The following is an 18,537-nucleotide window of genomic DNA, read 5'->3' on the forward strand; positions in this document are numbered from 1 at the left end:
ATTCATTGGGGATGGGCAAAAGACTCCTAATTTGGCCATTTGGTTCAGTGAGGGACCACAATGGAGTATAATGCTATGAAATTCACCCTCTAAAGCAGTAATTTTATCTAGGGGAACTGATCTCTGTTGCCTAGAGATGAGATGTGAAACTGGGGGATCCCGAGGTCTAACATGGGGGCTAATTTGGGTATCCCAGGTGGGAATCTTCAAAAGTCCATGTTCAGATGAATGGAGTGATGCAGTAGAGCACAATAAGTTGTAGTTATAGATAACTCTTGTATATTGAGCAACATTAGGGAAGAGTCAAGTTTAGGACTTGCTCTAAGATGGCATGACTCCAACTTATTTTAAAACAGGGCTTGGAGACTGCTACAGAAGACATTTCAGTTGCTGTTCATATCAAATTTGTTGATGTGCATATCAAAATTGTTCCTCATTCTACCCGTGGAGCCAGAAATATGACATGTGTCCTGTGACACTGAAAGAAGAACTCCATTCACATCAGTGAAATCATTATTAGGCATAGGTCCCTGCCTCCGGTCCCATTTTGCTTGCTTTTTGAATTGTGAAAAGCAGACAGTAAAGCACCAGAAGATTACTAATTTCTTTTTCAGGGATAAAATTCATTATATTAAAAAACAGAGAGTGTTTGGTTCAGATATTTTTAGTAGATTTCCAGAATGACATTATTATTAGCCAAAGGTAGTTTTTTGTCCTAAATGTACATGAAACCTAGACAACCATTCACTGTGCATTTTCTCACATCTGCACTGACATTTAGAAGTGTTGTTCTTTCCCATTAGAAAGATGATAAAATTGCTCCTCAGCATATGGAGAGCTCATTCGGAGTTCATTCGGTTTTCTGTTTGGGCATTATCAGTTTCTGGGTTTTCTTTTTTAAGGGTTTTGTATCTGTTAAAATCCAAAATCTTCATGCCTGAATTCATTAAAAAAGAGGAAAAAATCCAGATTCAGCTGTTTTATCAACTATTAATTGTCAGTTTTATATCTCCCCCCACCCCCAACTCTCATATATAGATATTGGTGCTTTTGCCTGTAATGAGCTCCTGATGTGTAGATTGTATAAACTTAGTTTTTAGGGGAAAGCATGTCATCAGAAAATTATGTCTTAACCATTTACAATCACAGAAGAAAAAAAAATCAGGTGATAATCTGATCCTTAATAATAACAGCAACAGCAACAACAACCACAGTAGTAACTTTATTTTTATAGTCTGCCCTTCCCAGTTGAGAAGGCTTGTTCAGTCAGCAGAACTGCAGGTTACAATAAAGTTACTGTAATCCCCAAACTATCAACACTGATTTTTCATATCACTTTTAAATTAAGTTTTGATTTTTAAGCTCAACATCTGTAATTTTCCAAAAAAAAATGAACACAGAAGAATCACCAATATTCAAGTTGGACACTTGTTGCTTAGTTCCCATCACTTTTGGCCAAGAACTGTTTATACAGGATAGCATACTTGGTTTCCCCACCCCATTTTACCTTCAAAAAGTGCGGGACAGTGTGGTGTAGTAGTTAAGAGTCTCAATCTAATGTTTTTGGGAGTCCCAGGGTTGAATCCCTACTCGTGCCATGGAAACTGGGTGGTCTTAAACCATTCACAGTCTTTCATGCTAACCTAATTCACAGGGTAGTTGTGAGAATAAAATGGAAGAGAGGAGAATATTATAAACTGCTTTGGGAAGAAAGGCAAGTTACAAATAAATTAAATTTAAAAGTTCTGTGAGCCAGGTTTGGGACAGTAATAGACTCCAAGACATCCAGAAAGGTGGTAGACTGGAGGGATGGTTAGAAATTGATCTTCCTTGTTGTAATCTGATACTGGGATCATTATACAACATTGGATCATTATATCCCAAGCCACTGCTTTGTTGTCTGTGAAATAAGGCCAAACATGAATCAAACTAAGCTAGTTGTTATTAGAGTGAAGAAAGGTGGGGATTTAATAAAGGAGCAAAAAAAAAAAGATGAACTTTAAGCTAGACAACCATGCTGTCCATATAGGGAATACAATATAATGTTTTATAATAAAGATCATCTATTGAAATCGGTCCTAAATAAATTCACTGTCAAATACTCTGTGTAGTTTATTTCTTACTAATTGAACTAACATTTTGTTTCATTGTTTTGCAGCAAACAGCAAAAGCTTGCATGCTGTAAATAGGCATTTTATTTAATAACGGTACATTTGTCTGAATATGACAGATATTTTGCAAGCTCAGCCTAAATGTAACATGCCTGCTTGTTCTTGAATCTGTTCTTGCCTACATATGCATAACCCCAGAATAACTTCTCTAAGATGAAAGCAATTCCATACATGCATAATACAAGTGAAAAGGATTTCAGTCTGTGTCTCTCCCCCTTGGACTCTTTGTGTCCTACCCATTCACCAGTGCAAAACAAGTAGGCTTCCTTCAGTGCCTGATTTTTTAAAAATTTGTTTAATAAAAATGTGTTTGCATACATTCATAAAACACAGACTCATGTGTCAGTAGAAAGCTGAATTCAAGAGAACTATGATAGATTAGTAGATTGTATGCTCAAGTAAATTAATACATTAAAGAATATATGAGCAGGCAAGTGAGCCAGTGGGGTGGAGGGGGAAGTTCTAGGCTGATCAATCAAAGCAAGCCAGTGGGATTGGAGGAAAGAGTTGTTATAGAATAATTATCAACTAATCAGGGCCTGGGACATTTCACTCTTTAAAGCAACCTTTTTTCAACCTTTTGACCATCAAGGAGGCTCTGAAATAATCTTTCAGGCTTCAAAAAGCCCCAGAAGTGATGTCAACTGGCACCCCTCCACATCTCAGAACTTACATGTGACGTCACCACCCATGTTAACAGGCAGGCTCAAGGAAGACTGGAGGGGGGGGGGGAGGAGAGAGAGAGGATGCTGTTTTAGGTGTGAATAGGTGTGCAGGCTCTGCTCCCTGCCAAGTGCAGAAATGAGAGAGCTCACTCACACTCAGTAGAGAGATCAATGGAAGCAACCAATTCCCTTGCTTGTGGTCTAGTCCATTAAGACAGAAGGGGAAATTCCATAGACCCTCCAGAGCTCCCACAGACTGCTGTAGGTCCATGGACACCTGGTTAGGAATCCCTGCTTTAAAGCAAGGGTTAAAACAAGACTACCTATTTCTTTCATCTTGTTGCTTCTGGTTACTGACAATGACAAAAAGGATGATGTAGATCTTATTGCCTCACGAGATGCTAAGACATCACAGCATTACAGCTAGGCTCTGTTGCGTTCTCCCAAAAAGCAACTTGTCAGCAAGGTCATAGAGCTGATGACTAAGTACTCCTTTGTCTTACAGTGACTGAATGATAAAAACAGATGAAGGATATTAAATTTCCCTATGTAGGCATCTTTCTGTTCAACAGCATTACTTGATTTCATTTCACAAATAATTCCTTTGTAATTCTGAACAGGGCCAGAAAAATCTAGTAGCTTGGTGAACCATGTTTGGATCTCATAACTGGATAATCTGGGCACAACTATTTCTGGTATGCAATTGTGATTTTATTTTTTTTTAGTATTTATTTGATTTCTGTACCATCATCCCAGAGGACTGGCTTAACGTGGTATACAATATGTAATTGTAATTACATTAAAACATACAATAAAGTTTAAACTGAAATTATTTATTTATTTATCAAGTTTTTATTTATTTATTTAACTAGTGGCCACGCCCATTCACATGAAACATAGGAGAACAGATACAATACAGTAAAACTCAATAACCGTCAGATGAATAACAATAGTGATATTAACAGCAATAAACAGAGAGAACAGTAATTAATAATCCCAACATTCTAACAGTCCCATGGCTGGTTGATTCAGGGTGTTTGAATTCACGGGAGGGAGGCTTGGGGCCCAGTGGATGTTGTTTGTTTTGGTCAACTTCAACCGAATGCCCGGTTGAAAAGCTCTCTTTTGCAGGCCCTGTGGAATTGTTCTAGTTCCATCAGGACCCTAATCTCCTCTGGGAGCTCATTCCACCAGGTGGATCCCAGGACAGAAAATGCTCTGGCCATGGTTGAGGCCAAACATACTTCCCTTGAGGCCAGGAAACACCAGCTGGTTGCTTTTTGAAGAATGGAGGATTCTTTGGATGGTATAAGTAGAAATGCAGTTTCTAAGATGCACAGGACTCAGACCATGAGTAGCCTTATGGGTAAGTAAAGGTAAAGGTATCCCCTGTGCAAGCACCGAGTCATGTCTGACCCTTGGGGTGACGCCCGCTAGCGTTTTCATGGCAGACTCAATACGGGGTGGTTTGCCAGTGCCTTCCCCAGTCATTACCGTTTACCCCCCAGCAGCAAGCTGGGTACTCATTTTACTGACCTCGGAAGGATGGAAGGCTGAGTCAACCTTGAGCCGGCTGCTGGGATCGAACTCCCAACCTCATGGGCAAAGCTTTCAGGCGGCTGCCTTACCACTCTGCGCCACAAGAGGCTCATTATGGGTAAGTATGAGAGCCTTAAACTAGATCCAGAATTCAACCAGAAACCAGTGCAGCTGCCAAAGCATGGGCCAAATATGGGTCTGAAAAGTCCCTGGCTCTGTTGAAGGCAAGCACACCTCTCTGGAGCCCGAGATCATCAGCAAGTTGGAGTTTGTTAAGTGAATAGAAGGCAAATTCAGAGACATGATCCCTCAGATATGCAGGTGCTATATTGTGTAAAGGCCTTAAAGATTAAGTCCAACACCTTAAACCAGAACTGCTCTGTGAGAACAACTCTAACTGGACTGTGACTAGCCCAAGGTCACCCAGATGGCTGAACATGGAGGCTTTTAGAGACTGCCAATCACTATACCAAGCTGGCTGTCTTAGTCATGGCCATGTTTAGTACTGTAAACTGTCTTGGGCAAAGCAAGGTGATATAAAGGTACTTTAATAAAGCAAATATCTATTTCATATATAACTCTCTTTTCTACTTAACAGGGACCCAAATATTGTCCTCCTCTCTTCCAGAGGATTGTCATAACAATAATGTCTGCTGAGGCAGTGTGACTGGTCCAAGATCATCCAGCAAATTTTCATGACACAGCAGCAATTTGAACCTGGGTCTCACAGAGCTAAGTCCAATACTCTTAAATAAGGATGGTGACTGTAAGCCACTTTGAGACTTCTTCGGGTAGAGACCTAGAGCTACTTATTTTATTGTTAAAGCATTACACTTAGCAAAGGATGGGAACAATCTCTGATAAAGCATATACTTCACTCTTCCACCAGATCCATAGCTGTTTCTTTTCACCTGTGTGCTGGCAGTGCCCCACTGGCATAAGTATTACTCCAAATATTGATCTATGTACACCAGATACCATTCAAGGTTCGTTCGAGATATATCTCAAGCAACGTTTCTCCTCCCACACTACCAGGGGAGGAGTTAGAGCTGAGTTCTTGGGGCTTGGTATGATGCTGATTAGAAGTGGCATAGGTGGAGGAAATGATGCAGATAACCTTCTGCACTACCAATGCCTGGGAGTAAGCTAAGCTGCAGAAGCAGTGTGCCACTGTTCTCCTAACTGTGCTGTCCCAAGAAGTTGTTTGTGTGGCTTGGGCAGGGAGCTGGCCTGGATACCATTGCATCTGTAGTAACAGGTGTATGGGATCATTCATGATAGCTTCACCAGGATTTCAGCAGGTATTATGGGATTTAATCAATCTGGTCTTGCCTAAATTACAAAGGAGTCATTAGCACCTTAAAAATGAGCAAAATTCATACCTGAAGCCCTGAGCTCTGACTCACAAAAGTTCATCCTGAAATAGCTGTTGATAGGCTTTAAGAAGCAACTTGGCTCCAGTTTATTTTTGCTACAACAAGCTAACTGCCTTGGAATTATTATGCCACACTGTGAATGTGTTGTGAGGACAGGAACTCTGTATTGATCATGCCTTTCTTTGAGAATATAGCATGCCAGCCTGAGAACATAAACTCTTGTGGCCATTAGATCCAGATGTAACTGTTGCAAGTATTATTGAAACAGGAGAACAGTGGCTGAGTCCAAAACTCTTAAACAGAGATTCTACCCTTTGCAGCTTCACTGAGTAGTTAAACGGTAGGGTGGGAAAAAGACGCGATTGATGGCAGATGTCTAGAAAATGATGTTTGCTTTTACAAACAGGCAATGGCTAATTTACTGTTTGGTAAGTGTTCAAGTTGCAGATTTCTTTTCAAGGGCACTGCAAGTACCTTGGAAATCTTCCTAAAAGTTTCAAGCTTTCCTCAAAAAAATGTGACAAGAGACATTTTTTTGTCAGGTTTCTTTCCATGCCAAGTATATACCTGATTATGTATTCATACCAAGCATATCACCTGATTATATTATGGATGTTGCAAAAAGATCAGAAAATGGTAAAAAAAAAGAGTTAGTTGTAATTGATACTGTATCACATTCTTTCTTCATTATTGTCTCCCGGTTGTGATCTTCCATGTTGTCACTGGCTGAGACTAAACCAACCCTTGCAAAGATGCAATAAAGCTAAGACTTAGTGTATTGATAGGATATAGCCCAGTCAGTCAGATGCAATCATAGTGACCCAAACAAAACTGTTTTTCAGATAGCTAAGAATGCTACTGTCTATTAGTGTGATTTCTCTTGACTGAACCTGGAGAGTTAAGCTAGCACAAAGATCTTGACATAAATGTTCAAGTGCTGCCTTTTTGCATACATGAAGAAGAGATATGTCAAGATAAATTACTATAACTGTTTCTTAGTCCCTTGGTGCTTTTCCAACGATGCATTTTTCCCTGCCAGCACTGAGGGCCATTGTAGGTAATATGTTTTTTTGTGAATGCCGTTTTGAAATGTTTGTGATATGCTGTATGCATACTTGGGAGATATAAAACTAGCAGTGCATTCCTAAGGAGAGTTATATCCTTCTCTCCTTATGTTGTCGCTTATCTGAATGCCCATATATATGATCAACAGAATCAATAGGTAAATCTGTTCCAGAACCATACCACTTGAAATTGCAGATTATAGTAGTGAAGGAGTTGCACATTTAAATGTAACTCATGGGGATGAAAAAAAGAGCTCTGCTGGTTGAAAACTAAGCTGCCAAGGAGTACATTTCAGCATAATCAGTTCTTAGACATTCTGTTTTTCTGTATAGGACATACCTGTTGTTTTTTCCTCCAGTGGGGGACATTCAGGTATGCCATACCCTATTGGTACAGAGAGCAATCCTAATCAGGTGTTTAGGTTTGTTCAAAGGACCATATTCCCAGGAAAGTCTTGTTAGGGTTGCTCTGACAGTCTATCGATTGGTCCTTATAGTCCCAAGCCTCACCCTTCTAACATGCATGTGTATGCTCTTAGATGTATTTATTCCTTATGGTTACAACTGCTTTTCAACCAAGATTGACTTTCAACAATTAGAATCTATTGGAAAGAAGAGGGATGCTTTGCTACGTACATTACACTTTCTGTTCTGTGGCAGTCAGTGACACAGTGCAGTTTCCATCCACTTTACTGTAGAAGGAGAGAAAAGAAAAAAGCTAGACTGTTTCTGCATGAGGAATCTGCCCCTGGACAGCCTCTGGTTGCTGGTGTTTTAGAGCCTCGTCTACATGACATCATCCGCATCCCAAGGCTGTTCAGGAGCTGGCTCGAGTTTTGCTCAGATTTGCCTCAGGATGAGGGAAATTGCAAAAAGTGGATTTGCCACTTTTTATCTCGCATCCCATTGGTTAGCAACCAGAGGCAAGCCTGTATGGAGGGGGTAATATGTGATAGTCTCTGCAGAGTTGTACCACCCTCGCACCCGCCCTCCCCTCTCCATTTTATGCTTTGAGTAATTTTTTTTTTGGCACAGTCCAAGCTATATTGTCAAAGGTAAAATTAAATCTTATGCAAAGTGTCCACAGTTTTTGAGGACCAGGCAGGCAAAACACAGCCCTGTTTCTGTTTTCTGAATGATCTGGGAAAGAGGAGAAAGAGGGGAGGGGATGATAGAGCAGCCTTCTCCTGATCATGCAGGAGTCTGTGTGCTTTGTTTTTAAGCCAACCATATACCAAAACTGACTTATTGGGCTCCAGTTATCATTTTCAGCATCTCAGAAATCCACCCAGACATAAATAAAGTCCAAAAGAACACGAATCCCAAAAAGGTAGGGAGATGCTGTATCATTCTGGCATTTCTCCATAGCAATGCAGCAGTGTTGATATTTTGTTAAAAATGCCTCTGTATAGTGGCAATATTGCATAGCAATGCAGAAGTGCCTTTTTGGGGCTCGGGAGTAAGGGCATGGAAGAAAGTTTAAGTCCACAAGATAACCGTTGTGCTGTGATTGGTGCTTGCTCTGATTGACAAGCCAAGAAGCAGGGTGGGGGAGAGAAGTTTGGTTTGTTTCCCCTTGCAGCCTTGTTAGGAGGCAAAAAGCCGTGATGGGGCAGTGGGAAAAAGTAGGAGGGGCTTCCCGTAAGGAGGGCTGCAAACACAAGGTTTACCATCCCACATTTGCAAGCAGGAGGCCACGTATGTTTTATCCTTCTGTGCGGAAACAGTCCTAAAACTGAACTCACACCAATGGTAAAATTGCCAGCAGACATCTTAAGTTTGCAAGCACAAAATCCAGATCAACCCACCATCCCCATCCCGTTCCTGTTATTTATGAAGAAAAAGGATATGCTAGTGACCCAGTTATGAACCATGCAGCATCTTAACTTGCTTGACACTTGAGGATTTGCTGATTCTAATGCTGTGGGTTGGATGGAGTTGTGCTCTGTGAGGCCTATTATGCACGGCCGCTGAAACGGCGGCATGGAGAACGAGGAGGAGGAAGAAGCAAAGCAAACTGATTACGCACTGGACGGAATGCAACGGCGGCATAACCCAGAGTATCCGATTATGCACGTGGATACTCTGGAGCCGCTTCTGGTGGCACCCTGGTCCCGGGAAGCTCCACTTTCCTCCGCATCTCGCTAACGTGGCTTTTTCGGCGGCATACATTGACTCTGCACCCAGTTGCCACCTGCAGCGTGCATAATTGGTGATTTTAGCCGCCACCATTCCACCCCGAATGCGGACTTTCCACTCCGTGCATAATGGGCCTCTCTGATACCAGCATAATCTTTTCTACATCCCGAGCTTTGTTTCCCATGCTTAGTGCTCATCAGTGGATATCTGTTTAAATGACCACAGAGATACATGCTGTGTCCACTTTAGTTGGCAGAGAATAAATGTTTTGATTTCTTTGGGTAATCTCTTCCATAAGGGGAACACAGAAGCTAGAATGAATGCCATGCTATATTAGCCAGCCTAACATACTCTGAATGTGAGCAAATGCATAAACAGAAACGTGATCTGTTCAAATTGATGGTTCCCAAGCTGCTTACTTAAGGTCTTGATCTTCTGTTCCCCCTAGAAATCTATGTACACTGTCATCTTGTCAAGAAAATCTGCCAGTAGACCGTAGCTGCTCAGAAGCATGGCAAATGCTTCACCAGCATTTCACCTGTAACCTTGGAAATCTCACGAGTCTGGCAAAAAACCCACTCTCCTCTGTAAAACATATTGCTGAATACAACTCCAAAAACTAACCTTATTGCTAGGGGAATAAATGGCTGCAAGGATTTCAGTGAGAGCCATTGAAAGCAGAGACTTACAGGAAAGGGAGGCTTCAGAAAGAGTGAGAGAGAAAGCTAAGAATGAGGAGACTGAGTAGTTGAGAGGACTGAGAGAAGCCTTGGCTGTTCTTGAGCTCTACTGGTTAATGTTAGAATTAAGTTCAGAATAAATATTGTCATGTTTCTGTTGTCACTGTTCAATTGTTAATTGCATTCAATACTATTAATGATTTAAAACAGTATTATGACTTTTTTTTGACTAATTTGAGTTTTAAGGAAAGTCCATAACAACAACAACAATATCAAAGATAGATGTACCCTTGACACCCCATTACAAAGGGGGCCAAATTAAAATGGTCTGCCCATGGAGGCTCATGCATCCTCCTGGTTGTAATATGTCAGTCAGAAGAAATGCCTAATACATCAACTGCTCTGTTTTGAACCTTCTTGACCCAGTTTTTAAGATGAATGTTTGTAGAGTCCTGGGATCTGATAACACCATTACTCATGCCCTGAACCCTTGCCCATCCAACCTTCTAAAATAATGTAAGGACCATATCAGTGAGCCCTTATTATCTATCATGTGTCAATCACCAACTCAGCACACCTTCCCTTGGACACTCAGCTATCTGTTCGCTACTTAAAGAAACTATTTGCACAGAAAAATGATGTGGGCAATTACCATCCTGCCTCTAATCTGGCCTTTCTAGGCAAAGTGAGTGAGAGACCATCCCCACCCCCTCTTGGGTGTTTTCTGGACACTTTTTGTTCTGGCTGCAGGCTAGGCTTCGAGAGGGAAATGGGTTTTGTGGCTTTTAGCTGAAAACCATCTGAATGAAGATAGAGGCCATGCCCCATTCCTCTTTCTACTGTGCTGTGCTTGTCTACAACCTGTGTTAGAGTGGGCCATTCCATTTTATTCAAGTATTTAAAGTAAATTTCAAGGAATGTGCTTTGGACTGGTTGAAATCATTTCAAATAATTTCTCAGAGGCTGAACTCAAAGGGCAGCCAGTGGAGACCAGTTATCATCAGTGTTGGACATATTGCCCATGATTTTCAATCTGTATTTAAAACTCTTAGGACAAAACATTCAGATTTCGGGTTGGGACTGTCCTCAATCTACTGATGACACCCAGCTCTGTATCACCTTATCCAAATATCCTGATGATGTAGTAAAAGTCCTAAATGGTTAAATGGCTAAGAATGAACATATCAAAGTCACAGGTTTAAACTATGTATAGACTTGTATCAGCTAAATATCAGGGGGGAAATTTTCACAATCAAGAGTAGTTCAACAGTGGAATAAGCTGGTGATGGTGAACTTTCCCTCAATGGCCTCTTCAAGCAGTGACTGGACAGATACTTATTGTGGATGCTTTAGGCTAATCCTGCATTGAGCAGGGGATTGGTATAGATGGGCTGTATGGTCCCTTCCAATTCTATAATTCTAAATCCTGACATTCATCCTAGGCAGAACATAATGTTAAGATAAGTGGGCTGTCATGTGAAGTGGCAGACAGGAAAGTTCCGTGCCTTTAACCAAAATGCCTTCCATTAGTGGTGATTACCCATTGATTTCAGTGATGTTTAGTCATTATTAATTTTGCTAGGGTAGGGAGGGGAAGTTTTATAAAATGCATTAAATTCTCTAAGCTTCCTTGAAAAATTAGGCTGTGGTTAGTGAATGACATAAAGTAGGGTGGATTCAGGTGGGTAGCCATGTTGGTTTGAAGCAGCAGAATAAAGCTTGGTCCAGCGGCACCAGTCATTACCAAAACGTAATGACTGGGGAAGGCACTGGCAAACCAGTGCCATGAAAACGCTGGAGGGCGTCACCCCAAGGGTCAGACATGACCCGGTGCTTGCACCGGGGATACCTTTACCTTTACTTTTAGTGGCACCTTTAGGTTCAACAAAGTCTTATTCATGGTATAAGCTTCCATGTCTTCAGATACAGTTCAGATACACTTTTGAAGAAAGCTTCTGCACACGAAGGTGCCACTGGACTCCAAAGTAGAGTAACTATGGTTAAGCACTTGGATCCAGCAACAGACAAGTAGAAAATACATCTGGACCTAGCACAGTTTCATTTGAGCAAGTCTTGTGCAACAGCAAGTCCTTTCTTCATTGTCAGTAACATAAATAAAACATGACTGGGGTTGTGGAAGGAGTTATGACCAACTCAATGCCTACCTGACTGACCGTCCATCTGTCTAATGAATGGCCAGTCAGGTAGGCTGCCCCATGTCTGGATGCCTCCCCTTCAACTTCTTCCAGCAGGAAGACATGCCAACCTGCTGCACTGGCCTGACTGTAGAAGGTGACCCAGCAGCAAGCTGGAGCTGGGAGGGATGGACCAGCCCTGGGATACTGGTCAATCCCTGCCTTGGTGCAGCCCTCCCATGGCCTTGCCAGGCCTTGGCGGAGCCTTCCCAGGTTGAGAGGGGGGACTAGAGCCCATTGTATTTTTTTTACAATGTTTTTTTTTTGCTAGTTTATTATCATCCCCGGATATTGATTGCACAAGATAGTGCACAAGAAGAAATACAAGTGGGAATACAGTAAACTGGATTTAGCACATGTAGATACTATACTGTTTTTTTTTTGTTTTAGAACAACAACAACAACTGCACAAGCACTCTAGTACAAGTGAAATTTATATACTAGATCCAGCCCATTATTAATTTAGTCCAATTAATTAATTTTTCATCTTGCTGTTAATCAACAATTACTGGTAAAATTCAGCAGTCACCATAATACATCCGGAAGAATTGAAGAGGAATAGGGAGCTTGGTCTAAGCCTGGTCTTGGACCTGGAAGACCCACACTGTGCCTTGAATCTTACTGGGTCATTTTGGATCAATCCCCCCCCTCTCTTTGAGCCTAATCTGCCTCACAGGGGTGCTGTAAGGGTTAATTGGAGCTGAGGAAACTGATGAATGCTGCCATATGGTCCCAGGAGGAATTCACTAAATAAAGAAATAGGATAAAACATACAAAATAAATAAGAAGTCTTTAAAAATATCTAATCATGGGACTGATTCCAAAAATTAGAGCAACATTGTTGCCTGGACTCTATCTGGCACTTGTGTTTCCTGAGGTGACTAATTTTTTTTAAGGAAAACATGTTGAAAATTATATATAAAATATATGTCTAAACATCTTGAGAAGAAAATGAGAGATGGCAAAATTCTGTTATCAGCCTTAAGCAGGAGTACAAATCAGTCATATAGGTTTAAGATCCAGAAATCCTCATAGATATGCTTGGCGCTTGATCAGAATGTTGATTACCCAACTGTATTCTTTAGGAATGCAACCAGCCGATACCCTAGTGCTTAGCAGGCACTGTGAATTCCCTTTTCTTTACTTTTTTTTCTTTTTTTGACTATTATTACTTTTAGATCAAGGGCCTGAAGTCCAGTTTGCAACTTTGAAAGGAAGGTCACTGTGAAAGTTAGAACATGGCATTAAAAAGAATAATGGACATTCTAGAACAGAATAATTATCATATTTAATTACTGGGGGTTGATCGTCAAATCCATCAGTCAGCTGTCTCCTTGTGCCTCCAAAACGAACTGAGATGAGATACTAACTATGAGATGGGCCAATATGTTAGGAAGTCCTATTAATGACCCCAGTGGATCTGATTCTGAGAAGGTACCACTAGATGTTTATGGTTCACTCCAAGAGATGACTGACTTCTACATCAGTAATATTTTAGACACTCCCATGGAAAGCTTCATAAGCTTCATACTTAAGCAGAGAATATTACCTAATTTTCTTCCTATGTAACCACATAAACTTCTGGCTAGATATAAAGAGCATTTAAGCATATCGCCTTGTGTCAACAACTGATCTGATTGATGGGCTCTGTTCATAGGATGTTCATTTAGCTTTATCTCCCTGTACGCTTGCAAGTCATGATCACTCAAGTCAAATGTTCAATGTACTGTTTTGTGTTTGAATATCTTAAACTGGTTCTATTATGAACAAAGATGACTGCATACCTGGATATATATATGTATTGCTTTGCTATAATGGTTTCCTTCCTCCTTGGGTGCCACATCTTTTTTCCAAAAGTTAAATGCACACATACACAAAAATCATATTTTGTGATGATTTAGAAGAGTTGGTTTTTATACCTCACTTTTCACTACCCAAAGGAGTCTCAAAGTGGTTTACAATTGCCTTCCCTTCCTCTCCCCACAACAGATACCCTGTGAAATCTGACAGAACTGTTCTGCAAGAACAGCATTAACTTTACTTATCACTTAGGTGGTAACTAAGCATTCCTTACTGTGGTTAACAGCAACAGACTCTAAACTGGAAAATGGAGTTTGATTTCCTACTCCTCCACATGCAGCTAGCTGGGTGACCTTCGGCTAGCCATGGTTATCTTATTGCTGTTCTCACAGAAAAGTTCTTACAGAGCTTTCTCAGCATCACCTACTTCACAAGGTGTCTGTTGTGACAAGAGGAAGGGAAAGGTATTTGTAAGCTGCTTTGGGTACTGAAGGGGGGTACAAAAATTCAGCTTGTTCTTTATGGCAACAGTATTTGGTATTGGTTAATGGCTGCCCCTTGTCCAAATCTGGATATATTAATGCATATTCTTTCTGCACTATGCCATAGGACACAGTTTCTTTTCAACTAGACTAATAAAAATGTGTATTTCCCCCCTGTTGGTACCATTATTGGCATACAGCACTTTGAAAGTGCAAATGCATTGAAAGTGCAAATGCAAATTACAAATGTATCTTTTCCAGCAAGGTACGACCTAGACATGAACTTGTAGTCTGAACAGCTATTGCAAAGATGCTCAGAATAATTTCAAACCAAACTTCATACTACACCCGAGCAGGGAGGCTTAAATTATGTATTAATAAGAAATACAACCACAGTAATTTTGACTTGCATCAAATTTCTCAGCAATATAGCAAATCCCTCACAATATAGCAAAGAAAAAAATCCAAATATTGCATGATTTACTTGGTTTCAGGATACCATAAACATGATGATTCAGTAGCAACTAGAAACTGAATCTATTTTAGAAATCATTAGGGAAATTGGTCAAACCAAAGAAGCTAGAAAAAAAGAGTAAAACATATGAAGATATTATAAGTGTGAAATTTACACATTCAGCCATCACATTGGCAAGTTTAGGCCACATGGTATGGCATTAATGTTCGCCAAAGCCAGGAATAGAGAAATTTACAAAATGAAGATTTCCTAGGAAAATGTCCATAGTAAGAATTTGTCAGTGTCTAGATATGGGCATTTTCAGCATCATTCCTATGGTAATCTCAATGAATGAAGTAATTCTGAAAGACGAAAACACTGCAGGAGCTCTAAGAAGCCTATTTGGATGAACAGAGAACTTCAAGAGGAAATAAGAAAAAAAAGGAAAATGTTCAGGAAATGGAGGGAAGGACAGAGCTCTAAAGAAGAGTACCTACAAGTTACTAGGCACTGTAGTTCAATCATCAGAAAGGCCAAAGCTGAGAGTGAGCTAAGATTGGCCAGAGGAGCAAACGTAAAGTAAAGGAGGCAATAGGCCCACTGTTGGGTGCAGATAGACAAACTCTAATGGAGGATGCAGAGAAAGCAGAAAGGCTCAGCGCCTATTTTATATCTGAGCAGGGGGATGGACTAGATGGCCTGTATGGCCCCTTCCAACTCTATGATTCTATGATTCTATAATTCTATGATTAGGTTTAACCTGAGGCTCTGAACATTTGTGCATAGCAAACATTCAAATCTATGCATAACGAGGGCCAGAGCTTTTTCCATCCTGGCCCCAACCTGGTGGAACGAGCTCCTTGAAGAGATCAGGGCCCTGCCTGAACTCCCACAGTTCCACAGGGCCTGGAAAAGGGAGCTCCTCCACCAGTCATTTGCCTGAGACCGATCACAGGTCCCCCTTAGGTATGTGCAGGGGGCCCCCGATTCGGACCGTTTCGGATCCAAATCCGCCCGATTCGGATCCGAATCGGCTGATTTGGACTGATTCGGAGCTGTCTGAATCAATTCGGGGCCAATGCAAGTCAATGGAGGCCATTGACTTGCATTGGAAAGCCTCCCAAATTGATTGGAAATCCTTCCCCCGCCTTCCCCGGGGGCTGGGTGGGAGGGGGTGTAAGTTGCACCTCTGAAACTTCTTGGAGAGCTCAGGGAGGGACTTCCCTGAGGTCCCTGAAAGTTTCAAGAAGATTGGGCCAAGGGGTCTAATCCTAGGGGCTCCCAAAGAGGTGCCCCATCCGCTCCATTGGTTACAATGGAGTGTCAGGTTCTTTAGTTTGAACATGTTTCTCCATGGACTTCTATGGGGAATGTTCCTTGGGAGCCCCCAGGATGGGACCCCCTAGTGCAATCTTCCTGAAACTTGCAGGGGACTCAGGGATGACTCCCACCCTGAGCTCACCTGCAAGTTTAAAGAAGATTGGACCAAGGGATCCCATCCTAGGGGCTCCAAAAAGCATGAGAAAAAAATTATTTCAGCAGGTAAATTGGCAATTTCCTTGTTCTGAATAATTTTCCCTGGGAAAGCCACATTAGCGAGATGCAAAAGAAAATGGAGCTTCCCAGGACCAGGGCGCAACCAGAAGCGGCTCCGGAGTCACATGCATAATCGGATACTCTGGGTTTTGCCACCGTTGCGTTCCGTCCCATGCGTAAGCCGTTTGCTTCACTTTTTCCTCCTCTGCGTTCTCCATGCCGCTGTTTCAGCAGCCGTGCATAATAGACCTAACAGAAACATACAGCAAAATTTAAGGGGAAATAAAGCTGGCCCTGGAGCCTTAAAACACTGGCTACGAATATTTCGGGTTACTTTGAAATATTTCCAGAATGTGGGAGACCAATTTCCTTGTATCCCAGAAAATCCCAGATACCACCTGGAAATCCAAATGTAACCAGAAAATACTGGTAAAGTATTTTTTCAGATACATCTTTGTATTCAATATGTCCAAAACCTCAGAATGCACATCCTTATTATATACACTTGAGAGTTTTGCTTGTAATAACTAGGCATTGTTTTTGCTGTTATGGCCAGCCATTCAAGGATTTGGATTTTAGAAGCACAGCACACTGATATAAAATATAAGAAGAGACTTGGCAAATAAACATATAGAGGGTTCTTTTTAAGTTTGCTTATTTTAAATACTTCCATTCTGCCTGCAGTTTCTTAGACAAAGCCCCATTCACATTCCCCTCCATACCATTCAGTGCTGCCATTACACATGCTATAGACAACAATCAGGATAGCAACTGATTATCACTGTGATAGCACACATTGCATATCTGCACATGTTCCCACAAGCAGCTCCTTATGGACTGGATTTTTTAAAAACTTCTGCGCAGTTAAAACATTTCACATTTTAGCAGCTGAGTAAGTGGCTAGAGACAGCTCATTTCAATATGCTGAAGCTCTTATAGCTAGTAGCTGTGGAGATTTCAAAGACAATAGCATGTGTTTACCTTAGGGGGTTATTCTCTGTCTTTTCTCAAGTCTGGTTGGGCTGTAAATTGCCAAAATCATTTTTTTTCTCTCCTGCAAGTCAATGTCCTCTGAACTTTAATTGGTTGTTTCATTTATCTCCGTATGACCACATCATGTGCCTTAATAGATTATCTGAAGCTGGCTTTGACTTCACAAATAGATATATAGATATGGCTTCCAATGGAAGGCTTGCAAACCAACTAATGCAAAGGAAAGAAAAGCTGGATTTCATCTCAACACATTTCATTTATTATTACAATAACATTTATTTATTATATAGTAAAAACAATTGTTTTCTCCTTTTGAAGACTGCTTTTAAAAAAATACAATGTAGCTATTTGGAATCAATTTATAAATGAAAACTACAAATGACATTAAATGATCATTTCTATTACAACACAAAATAGTTCTATGTAGATAACACACACCCAATATGCAGTCCTTATGAGCCTGTGGTTCTGGCTTGTCTTTTAAAATGAAGTTTGTTAAAGAGAGATTTTTCATCAAATAATTACTGTTTTATCATTTTTTATTCTTCAAAAAGGGTAAATCATTACTGAATTATTGAGTAGGATATACCTGGAGTGCACCATTGAAGATATTTTCAGTCTGCAGGAAAACAGATAGATTTTACTCCATTAGCACTTTAGAGACCAACCAGATGTGGGGGGGGGAGTGGATGAGCTTTCAGGAGTCAAGATTCCCTTCATCAGATACCTGACATATTTGATGAAAGGAGCTTTGACTCTCAAAAGTTCATACCCCCCCCCCCAATAAATCTTGTTTCTCTCTAAAATGCGACTGGACTCAAATGTAGCTGTTCTATCATATAAGACTTAGCTGGATCCATGGGATTTGCATTAAAATATGCATGACGGGCTTTTTCTAAAAAGCCTTTTGGAATTAGAATTGAGTGAACCATTTATTCTCCAAGAGTTTTGTTCTGTTTAACCTTGTTTGTTCTCTTGTCAGTCTTCAACAGATGGCTAGATGACCGACATCATCTAACAGCATTCAGCACTCATTATCAGCATGCCATTTCAAGTACTGTTCCATCTTTCTGCCTTCTTTTTATTCCTTCATCTATCAAACCATCTATTTATTTTACACAGACAAGAGACATAGATGAAGACTGCAGCACATAGCTTTAGTTCAATCTTCTGCTACAGTACTTGGAACAAAACAAGCCATGTCAGGTGATTAATGAAGTGTAAGTCTCAGGACGGTGCTGCATTGAAAATATTTAAGTAAAAAAGGAGCTTTGGGGGTGGTCCAAGATCCTCATCTCCCTACTATTGGACCCACCTACTATATTTTCATGTGTGTGTGTGTGGGGGGGGAGTACCTTCATGGATTTCCTTTTATAGCATCGACATAACCTCCATTTTGGTCCTGAGCATCCCCTGTTCCACTGGAATAGAATATCAGTGGGA

This window comes from Paroedura picta, chromosome 6 (genome assembly GCF_049243985.1).
Source record: "Paroedura picta isolate Pp20150507F chromosome 6, Ppicta_v3.0, whole genome shotgun sequence".
Lineage (NCBI taxonomy): Eukaryota > Metazoa > Chordata > Lepidosauria > Squamata > Gekkonidae > Paroedura > Paroedura picta.